Below are 8,799 nucleotides of genomic sequence, written 5' to 3'. Positions count from 1 at the left end.
CCTCCCTGGTGTCCTGCTGCCATGGCGACCGCCCCAGCCTGGATTTGGGCTCCGGGGGCTTGAGCTCATCCTTTCAAATCTCCCACCTTCCCATATACTCTGCCTCGTCCACACCTGCGACCTCTCCTCCCGAAGCCGCGGCTGTGTGCGATGCCCTGGAAACACAGCCTGGGCCAGCGGATGGGCAGGCTCTGCCGAAAGAGCCCCAGGTCCCTCCACACCCCCTGCCCACCCCCAGAGGCCTGCAGACTGGAGCGCACCAGGGCCCAGAGAGATCACACATCTTAGAGCCGCACCTCTCCCCCCTCCCCATCTGGCCCTGGCAGGGAAGCATCTCCCCGCCCGGCATACAAACACCCCTTTGGGGATCAATCCACCCAGAAGTGTGGTCTGCGGGACTGGGGCACTGAGTGCTTGCAGCCTCCTTGCTTTGTCCTGTCACTGGCCCAGCCAGCGTTTACCCTCCGAGGCCCACATGCAGCGGCCACAGGGGCAGCATGGAGCGTCCGACAACAGTGACCAGCACCCGCTCCAGCCAGGCAGCTCCTGACACACTAACCCTAGGACAACTCTCGCCATTCCATGCGGTAGCAATGACGGTCCCCATCTTACAGTCGCAGGAGCCCGGCTCAGACGGACCCCCATCTCCCACCGCAGAGGCCCCAGGAGCAGCTGAGGACCCAGGAGGTGGCCTCTCACCCGCCAGGGAGAGTCAGGACCGGGGCTCCCCTTGGCAGGAGAGAGGGACGGACACCCACGGACACCTGGCCCTCAGCTACGAACAACCCACCCCTTCCCCTCGAGGCATCAGTGAGCAAGGATTTCCTGAGCCTGACTCCCCTCCGGGACCCAGCCAGGCCACCTCCAGCTCGAAGGCCAGCCTAGCGTGGCCCAGCGGGCTTTCCTCCGCCCTGGGCGGGCTCTCGCAGACACATCGGCCCGCCAGCCCCCGCCCGGATCCCAGACACAGGGCTTTGTCTGTGCTGGACGTGGTGCCAGAGTGTCCCGGGCCCTCTGGCCAGCTCAGCAGGGCCTTCCCGCCCTCTTCCCACAACTACTCCAACCCTACGGCCACGTTCTGGGCTCCCCTAGTGGCCAAGGCCAGCAAGAGGAAGCGGTGGGATGACTCAGGGGTGGCGTGGCCTCAAGAGATGTGCCCCTGTGATGACATCTGGTAGGGAGATGGGTAACGGCGGAGAGGTCTGGATTCACGGGAGATGTGGACCCCGGGAGGGGCCGGTGTGTCAGCTCCGGACCAGCTAACAAGCCAAAGAGTCTCAGTGTACTGCCAGATGAGCACAGGCTAAATCCGTGCAAAAGGGTTATTTTCAACTCTGAGGAGAAAATGAGAAACAGAACTGAAAATATAACACTTTGACAGTGTTCCTTTGGCTAACTGGGTACAATTTGTAGGAGTGATGAAATTGGCACCCGGGGTGCTCTGGGGGGGTTACCCACACAACCGGGGATGATACACGAATGACTTGACTCCCTGTTTTGCCACCTTTAGACAACATCTACCGTCACCCGACAAAACAGTAGGAAATAAGAATCCTTCTCTCTCTCCTTCTCTTCCTCCCAATATTTTATTTTCATTCCTTTTATCGGTTATTTCCCACCTATAACCTTGAGTTTTGTTTTCTTGTTTTAGGACACTTTGACGACTCTCTTGAACCCCCAGCTGGATAAGACGAGAGTACTGGAGAACCTCCTGGCCGCTCCCCTTCTCCCTCCCCTTGGTCACATACGCTTGATTCCCCTCTGCCCAGCGACCAGCAGTCACACTGAACTTGCTTCAAAAGGAATGCAGGTCACTTATGGTGTTTGGACTACGGGAGTGTGGTTTATACCAGCCTTGGAGGCTCCCAATCTCACTTTCCTCGTCTGGAAAATGGGGACGGCATAGCAGGTCCTAAGGCCTCACAAGACAAGATGGCTTTTTGTAAATAAGATCACACGACATGCAGCCTGGAACGGTAATGATGGCTCACGTTGGTGGGGCCGCTGGGATAACTCTCTGAACCTCAGTTTCTTCGCCAGTGAGACGGGGAGAAGACTAGTGCCCGTCTCGCTGAGAGGTTGGAAAGACTAAATGAAATCGTAAGAGTCAAAGGGCTTTGCGCTCAGGGCATCCCTGTCCCAATTTAAGGGGTCAGGACACCAGTTCCCTCTTTCGGGAGATAAAGCTGCAGCTCAGGCCCCAGCACGTCAGGCGGAGGGGAAATGCACAGCTCTCTGGAGGGCATTTGGGGAACAACTGGGAAATCTGAATGTGGCCCATTTGTTAAATAATGTTAAATAATGCTATAAATTCCCTATGCTTAGGTGTGATTGTGGGGCTATAAGTCCTCAGTCTCGGGAAACGCACGGGCAATAGTTAAGGGTTAAATACCGCCATCTCAACAAGTTATTTTCAAATGGCTCGGGAAAGTGGATAAATGGAGAGAGAGAGACACAGCATCGGAGCAAAACGTTACCAATCAGAGAACCCAGTCACTGTCCTATCACTCGCCTTCTCTACTGATTTGACATTTTTTTCCAAATAAAACATCACAGGGAAAAAACTTTCCATGTCGGAAGCACCCTAACTGTCGTGGCGCCTTTCCTGTCCCCAGGGAAGCAGGGGCGGGCCCTGACCCCGCAGCTGCCACCATCCCCGCCCCCCACCCCGAGTGCGTGCGTGGCATGGGGGTGCTGGGGAGGGCCCAGGGACTTGCAGAACCACCCCAGACGAGGGCCAGGCGGGCAGCTGCTGGTGGGTCCCGGCTGGGGCGTCAGCTGTCTCCTTTGTTAAAGGAGAGCAGACAGACAGTTGGCATCTTAGCGGCACCTGGAGCCCAGCCTCCTGCCAAGTCAACTCAACCATCTGAACCAACGAGCTTGGCGAATTCTACGCGCTGCTCCAAGTCTGCAGAAAGCTAGGGAACACCAAAAGAACACGAGGCAACACAGACAGGAAAGGGCAAAAGACGCCACCAGACTCTCCCTGCTTTACGCCTTATCCTGTGTCCCCAGCTGGACAGCCAGCTCGCAGGCTCTGGGGGGCGATCCACACGTCAGAAAGAGAGTTGCCTTCCCAGCTGATGGCAGGCGATCTGCCGACGTGCAGGGAGCTCGGGACTGGAGAGCCATCCTCTATTTGGATGGAGATGGACCCCGGCTTGTCCTAAGGGTGATTCGTGCAACGAGGAGGGTGAGGGGAAATCTCACCCTGACCGTCCCTGGACCAGGGCAGGCTCCATGGGCTCACGTGACCCAATCGCTCTCCGAGTGGATTTCCCAACCTGGCCAGATCACAGGAATTGCTGTGATGGGTGGGGGAGTGGTGGAAGGGTGGAGATCACGCGACTGGGGAACAGATTCTTAGGAGTGAGACATTTTCATTCAGCTCTCCCTGGGGAAGAAGTGGAGTCTCCACCAGGTGCTCTGGCGGCCCAGGTCCCACAGACAGCACGGAGGCCAGTGCGGAGAATATGATTCCAATCGCTAATATGTGTGGAATATTCATCACATGCTGAGGACTTTGCATGCAAAGTCAAGACCTGGACCTTGACTCCGAGTCTGCCTCAATTCATGGTCCAGATTCTTACTATGACATCATCCGTCTTCCCAGAAGACACTTGAGACCATACCCAGTGAGGACGATCTGAAGGAAACAGGGCAGAGGAGGAGCCCGGGCGGCGCGCGGCACGTGCTTCCAGACCCTGAAAGGCTGTCACCATGTGGGGCAACAGCACTTGCTCTGTGTGGGTTATTGCTAGCCCCCCACTTTATTTGGGGGTGCATTTGGTGAAGCCCATTCACCTTTGGTATCTTCACCAGAGGCAGCCACACCCACGAAAGATAAACCCAGGAGGAACCCTGAAGGACAGAGCATTCACATACAGAACCAGATGGTGTCAGCACACAGTCGTGGGGGGTCCCCAGCCAGAGGACCCTGGAGGGGATGGTTTAGAGGCGTCTGTGGTACCTGGAAAGCAAACATGGGGCTTCGTGACGTGGTTCTTTCCAACTTGGAAAGTTTAGTTCTACAGAAGTTGGCATTTATTCTATTTACAAATGGATTTTAAAGTCGAGGAGGGATGTAAAGTGGGTCAGTTTTACTGTCCAGATGGGGAGGGAGTTGCGTCACCGAAAGCGGTGGCCAGCCAAGGGTTCCAGGGAGGAAATCAGCTCAGCCACCGAGCGGTCGTAACCCTCACTGTGCATCAGAGTCACGGAGGCAGCTGTGTCCAAACCAAGGGAAGCCGACACTCTGGGGCTGGGCCCAGGGACCCATCCGTCCTGGTCAAAGCTCCCCAGTGAGTCCAACAGGCCGTCAAGATGGAGCCACTGAGCTGGAAAATGCAGCTCACGCTGGGGTGGCCTTGGTGCCCTCCGAGCCCCATGAAGACCCGGAGTCAGTTCACGTGTACACCTGGGCCAGCTCACGTCTACACCTCGGTCACTTCATGTCTATACCTGGGTCAGCTCACGTCGACACCTGGGTAAGCTCATGTCTACACCTAGTGAGCTCATGTCTACACCTGGGTCACTTCATGTCTATATCTGGGTCAGCTCATGTCTACCCCTGGGTCAGTTCATGACTACACCTGGATCAGCTCACGTCTACACTTGGGTCCGTTCATGTCTACACCCGGGCTTGTCAAACGTCTCTGACACAGGGGCAGTGGTTGAGCGAGTGTTTGTTAAGTCAAAAAGATCTGAATCAAAATCCCTCTAAGATGTTCCCTTTGGACATGGGGTGAGGTCCTTTAATCCTTCAATGCCTCAAAGTCCTGACTTTTCTAGTTATTACAAAGTTTTCACAAATTCACGGACATAGAAAGCAGGATGGTGGTTGCCAGGGGTTGTGGGGGCGGGGGGTAGAAGACGAAGAGTTACTGTTTACTGGGGACAGAGTTCTAGTCTGGAAAGATGAAAAAGTTCTAGGGACGGATGGTGACAATAGTTATACAACAATGTACTTAATGCCACTGAACCATACACTTAAAAGTGATTAAAATGGTCAATTTTATGCTATATATATTTAACCACAATAAAAATTTTAACTGTTTAAAGTACAATAACTATAAAGAAAACTATAATAAACACGCACCCACCCACCCAACTACAGAATGTTAGCACTTTGTCAAATTTTCTTCAGTTTTTTAAATAAAACAATGAAATTTTGCATTTTTTTTAAAAAAAAAGCTTTCAGAGGGATTTTTCTCAGGAATTCAAGGGTACTTCAACATAAGAAAATCAATGAAATTATCAAAACACATGACGAACTCAACTGACACAGAAAAAAAGCATTTGACAAAATCCAACACACTCGCATGATAAAATACACTTAGAAAATTGGATTAGAAGGGATTTCTTCAACAGGATGAAGAGCATTTATGAAAAACCCACAGCAGACATTCTACTCAGCGCTGAAGACTGAAAGCTTTCCCTCTAAGATCAGGGACCAGACAGGGCTGCCTGCTCTCACCAGCCACTCAACGCTGGATGGGAGGTTCCAGCCAGAGCAGTTAGGGAAGAAAGAGCGGTTAAAAGCCATCTGCGCTAGAAAAGAAGGAGTAAAATCATCTCTATTCACAGTTGACATGACCCTGCATATGGAAAATCCCAAAGAATCCACCCATAGAAAAGCCAAAAGAGCTAATAAACAAATGTTTCAGGCGACAAGATCAGCACACAAAAATCAATTGTGTTTCTACACACCAGCAGTGGACAACCCAAAAAAGAAATGGAGAAAACGATCCCACTCAGGAAATCTTTCAGAGCGTCGGAGGACTGGGCAGCGGAAGAGTCTCAGGGCCCCTTGAAGTGGGGACATCTCGTTATTAACGGGCCTTGGTGGAGGAGCGTGCATCAGCCAGCGCCTTTAGTTTTCCATGTGTGTTAGCGCATCTCTTACTAGAATCAAGGAGAGCAAACAGATCTGATGGGGATGATGGTCTGTGCAAGAGAAACGGAACCGGGCTTCCCTGGTGGCGCAGTGGTTGAGAGTCCGCCTGCCGCTGCAGGGGACGCGGGTTCGAGCCCCGGTCCGGGAGGATCCCACATGCCGCGGAGCGGCTGGGCCCGTGAGCCATGGCCGCTGGGCCTGTGCGTCCGGAGTCTGTGCTCCGCAACGGGAGAGGCCGCAACAGTGAGAGGCCCGCGTACCACAAAAAAAAAAAAAAAAGAGAGAAACGGAACCACAGCCACAGGCAGGCCAGAGTGACCTGGGGCTCAGCCATCTTGCCTCCCTTCACATCTCAAGAGCCACAGGAAGCTGGCAAGCAAAATACCAGGCCCCCTGGAGGAAATCAGGCCTGAGTCAGCCTTCCTAGGAGGGGGAGGGAACAGACGAGGCCCAGGAAATTGTTTATGTAGGGTGTTTTCCACTTGAAAAGTTGGTGGGTTTTTTTTTTTTTTAAGTTGAAGAAGGAACTAGAAGTGTTTTTTTGTTTGTTTGTTTGTTTTTGAGGTAAGCGGGCCTCTCACCGCTGTGGCCTCTCCCACTGCGGAGCACAGGCTCCGGACGCGCAGGCTCAGCGGCCATGGCTCACGGGCGTAGCCGCTCCGCGGCATGTGGGATCTTCCCGGACCGGGGCACGAACCCGCGTCCCCCGCATCGGCAGGCGGACTCTCAACCACTGCGCCACCAGGGAAGCCCTAGGAGTGTTTTTAATGATTGTTTTGTGACTCGGGGCCAGAATGATGGAGTGTTTGCCAAGGATAGACACATTTCTCAGTTCTCCGTGGTCCCTAGACTCTAAGAGCTGGTGGTTGGTTCCATGACAGAGACGCTCTCCGTCCCCCTTGTTTCTGTTCCTCTCTCTTGCCAACAGCTATGGAACATCTTCTGAGATCTACGGATGCCAATACTAGGAAGAGAAACATTCTCATGCACGGAAGTGATTGGCTGAAAGGGAAGGAGCCCTAGACCGGGAGCCAGAAGCCCTGCGTTCTAGGCTGGCTTCCGCAGCCCCAGCTGTGCAGCTCTGAGCCCCTCCACTCCCTCCTGTAGGCCTTGACTCCCCGCTGTAAAGGGGAGGGCAGGGCAGGGGCTGGGAGGCGAGACCTCTTTAGACTAGGCCAAACCCTTTAAGAATTCAAAAGAACTTTAAAAGAAAAGGGAAGTGACATTGATGGGAAATGGAAAGACGAAAAGGCAGATACGTTTTAAAAGATGGACAAGAGCTGTTTCTTCTCTAGGCCATTCTTTCCTACTGGGCCAAAGCTGGGCTAATACCAGAGGCTCCCAAGGACTCAGGAGGGCGCCAGGTTTGGGAAGGGAAGGAAAAACAGCATTGCTGTTCTCAGTTTGCTCAGGCCAGGACTTCCCAAGGAGATCCCAGAAAAGGCCTGCATGCTTAAAGCTTGCCCACCTGTGAACAAATCAACCTCATTATGGACCAGGTTTGCAGGGGAAAAGGGGGGTGGGGGGATGGTGGTGGAGGCAAATCACACAACTCCCAAAGAAAGACATAAATAAGAATAAATGGGCACCGGAGTTGGATGGGAGATCTCTGGGTGGGACCCCAATTTTTTTTTCCCAATTGTATTAATTTGGCAAACATTTGAAAGATGCCTGCTGAGCGCTGGGCGTGGTCAGACAGGACAGCGGGCAGGAAGGCCTTCACAGGGAGATAAAAACACAAAGCAGAATGGAAACCTGCCCCGGGGGAGTTCAGAGTAGGGGCTGTTCCCTCGAAACCTGGGGAGCTCGGGGAAACAGACCCTAGAGGCTGCAGCACAGATCAGAAAAGCCTTGGCCATTCTTTCCTGCTCCATGGTACACAAGTAAGGAACGACCTGCTCTCGGGTCATCCAGGAAGTGAGCAGCACAGGCTGATACAGAACTACAAACTGATCAGCAACTTTCCCCTAGAAACCACTGGTGAAAGCACGGACCGCTGTAAAGCTCATCTCGGGCGAGGAAACTCACAATCACTGCGATTCCCTGTCTCATTTTCCCAGTTTAATCCCAAAGACACACAAACCCAAATTCAAAGCAGGATACAAAAAATTCATAAGCAGGCTGGAGTCCTCTGTGTCTTTGGCCTGAAGGGAGCCCAGGTCTACCTAGTGGCAGCTCCGCCTACTTGGGGGAGGGTTCTTTGTGTGAAGTCCTGCAGCCCCGTTATAAAAGAGTCGCAGGGGACACCGCGTAGGGGAACAAAACGCAGGCAGGATGCAAACCCAGGCAGACCCTCTACTTCTGCAGAGCGAACAAGGCCGCAGGCTTCTCAGCTTGAATTTGAACGAGCCAATGGTGTGCCAACCACTGAAACGGGAAGCCAGATAAACAGCACATTATCGAGGGGGATCCTGCGCGTCCCAGAAGCCGGCGCCAGCTGCGCCCTGGGCTGTCTTAACAAAGTCCCATTGACTCACCAGCTGATGTTCCCATGTTGGGCTCGGGGACAAGGAACCCTCTCTGCAGCGTGGACGTCAAAGCTGCACACCATGCCCACCGCCCCCAGTCACGCCTCCCCGATCCTGCCTCCCCTCTCTGCCCCCTGCAGACTTGACCAGTTCTTTATCTTCCGACCAGTTTCTGTCGGCTCTGAGAATAGAAGGGACCCCAGGGCCCAAGCACCGGGGACTCTTAGGTGAGCTCCCAGAGCGGCCACCCTCTCTTTTTCCCTCCTTCCCAGCTGCTCCGGGAAGCTTTCTCAGGCGTGCCAGGAGGACAGCCTCCGGGGCCCGTGTGCGATGCTTCTCGGTGCATCCAGGGGCCAGAGAACGTTTTCTGGAACAGTGCGCCAAGGTCACCTGCCCAGCTGTTCAGCTCGCTCCGCTGGGGTGGGAGGAGAAGAT

This window comes from Neophocaena asiaeorientalis, unplaced genomic scaffold (assembly GCF_003031525.2).
Source record: "Neophocaena asiaeorientalis asiaeorientalis breed wild unplaced genomic scaffold, Neophocaena_asiaeorientalis_V1.1 scaffold44, whole genome shotgun sequence".
Taxonomy (NCBI): domain Eukaryota; kingdom Metazoa; phylum Chordata; class Mammalia; order Artiodactyla; family Phocoenidae; genus Neophocaena; species Neophocaena asiaeorientalis.
The sequence above is the reverse complement of the archived record's forward strand: the minus strand, read 5'-3'. Positions refer to the sequence as shown.